Below are 2,516 nucleotides of genomic sequence, written 5' to 3' on the forward strand. Positions count from 1 at the left end.
TTATGGCTTGGGAGCTTCGTCGGCTTTCCCCAGGGCATAGATGGCCTTGTTTTCCAGCAGTTCCACCTTCTTGTCACTTGGTCTCACGGCATTATTCAGCATTGCTCTCACCACGGTCACCACAGGCACGGAGTGTGTACTAGCCCAGGATTCTGGTAAGGCACCAAAGAATTTCCTGACGAACCACTCACCTGGGCGAGACTCTTGCCTATCACATAACAGAATGCTGAGGAGAGAAAGAGAGGCAGAGGAAGGGATGGTAAGTTATCATCACATCATAGTAGAGTTCTTACCCAGTGTGTGAAGAAATTTCAGAAAAACAAAGTGGCCAATGCCATGGAGGAGTTTGAGACTACTCTGAAGCTGTCCCCACCAGCTGTCTGCCTCTTTTCTCCAAGTTAAAAAATTGGTCCTTCAGAGAAACAAATCACTAGCAAGCTTCTTTTACAGCTTTGATAGTTTAGCTATAAGCCTCTCTGAGTGAAAAAAATGGCATTTAGTGACTAGTGAACAGTAATATGATCTCAGGAAGAAGGAACACATACCCAGGCCTAAATATGGAGTACCGATCAAATTTTAATTCTTCAACCTTGGCTTCCACTTCTCCCTGTTAGAAAAACAAGAACACATATTGATTATGTCATCAAGACTCTCTTTCTGTAAGACTTGAGAGAGGATGAGCTGGAGTTCTAAAGAGACTCTGTCCCTGAAGGTCTTAATAGTCATCAGTACTGTCTCCTAGAAATTTAGATTCTACCAACTCTGCAATGATAAGGGAAAAGTATATAATTCTGATACAACCTTAGTTTAAAAAAATACTTAAGTAGTTTAACAAAAACCCTACTGAATGAGTGAACAGTTACATAGTCCAGTCTTCTTAGTTTTACATCTTTTAAAAAGGATCCAGAAAAGATAAGTGATATATTAGGAGTTAAACATAAAAAGGTAATGTCACCTGAGTCAATTATGACTCACAGAGACCCTGTAAATAATAGGAACCTTGCCTGATCCTGTGCCATCCTCACAATCTCCACCCACTGGGTCCAAGCTCATCATTGTAGTAACCACTCTTTAGCCCAGAATAAATGTTGTAGTACGTTGTTGTTGTTAGGGATCATAGAATTGAGTATAACTCATAAGGACTCTATCAATAACCAATCTGAACCCTGTCCTATCCTGTCCTATCCTCATAATCTCTGACACACACAAGCCCATTGCTGTAGACACTGTGGACCAACAGACATTTAACTTTTCCTTCCTGGTTCATAGGTAATTATAGTGAGTCAGAAGACCCATCCACCATCTCTAGTACTCACCACTTGAAAACACTATTATAAATTTTCAAGAGACAGAGTACATCTGGATGAAAAATACACTGTGTTAAACAAGCCAGGGCTTTGTGGTGAGTATCTCAGTGGAGGCCAGGCGGCCACTGATACCTGCGGAGCACACAACTTAGCAGTCACAGAGCACATGTCCTTCTCCATCTCAGCCTGTCCATAGCTTTCATGTGGCACTCTACAGGTCCCATGCTAGAAACTTAGCTGGCTTTCTTAAAAAAATTATCAACAATTTTTCACCTGTTCATTGAGTTGTGCAAGCGTCACCACAATCTATCAAGCAGAAGCTAGCTGACCATCTAGAAAGGGATTGTCCATCAGAGAGCCCTTCAGCTGAAAGACCTTCTGGGTCCTGCTTCTTAAACCACAGACACGTGGAGGTGTGTCTGGAGGTCTACAGAGGCCTGAGAACACAATGTCCTCTCTCCCTATAGCATCCACTCACTTGAAGTTGAGCTCATGAAAACCTTTTTGTTTTAAAATAAAAATGATGTGTATATTACTGGTAATAGCAAAAGGCGCATGAATTTTTTCAAAGCTAAAAGCCAATATTTCTAAGAGGCTACTTCCTGAGAGCATTGACCTTATAGCTAGCAGACTGCTTCAGGCTAGTTTCCTCAAATCTCCAATGATGCCCAAATTAATTTCCCTCAGGCATTAGGCAAACTCTGAGGTAAAGCTTATAAATTACTGTATTCGGTTATTAATCTGGATTATAATTACAAACTGAAAGCATATTGGACTTCTGCAATATGCTTCTGTGTGGTCTCTGAGATATGACATCAGATTTTGAACCCAGCAAAGCAGTAAGACTGGTGTTGAGATGAGTAGAAAGAGGTACAGAAGAGTGGGGGACACGTCTGACTTCATGGGAATTGGTTTTGTGTTATTCGTGCTGTAGATGGGAATAGTTCCCCTTTGTGAACTTGGTAAAGGATAGACCTGGCCAGCCCCACACAACCCTTGTTCTTTTTACAGTGACACCATCACAATTAAAAGAAATACTGTCCAGTCTTAAGGAGCTCTGGTGGCCTAGTGGCAAGAAGTTACACTACAATCCCAGAGGTATGCAGTTCAAATCCACCAGATGCTCTGCTGGAGAAGGAGGGGTACTCTCCTCCTGTACCAGTCAGATCCAATTTGATGGTACACACACAAAAGTAATAAAATAAAAAA

The 2,516-nt window shown here is 41.6% G+C and overlaps 1 pseudogene; it reads right to left on the minus strand.

The window, feature by feature from the left end:
* LOC102857556 overlaps positions 1 to 2,516 on the minus strand; it is a 27,939-nt pseudogene continuing 25,423 nt past the window's right edge.

Source organism: Elephantulus edwardii, unplaced genomic scaffold (genome assembly GCF_000299155.1).
Source record: "Elephantulus edwardii isolate Elephantulus edwardi_28Jun2011 unplaced genomic scaffold, EleEdw1.0 scaffold00109, whole genome shotgun sequence".
Lineage (NCBI taxonomy): Eukaryota > Metazoa > Chordata > Mammalia > Macroscelidea > Macroscelididae > Elephantulus > Elephantulus edwardii.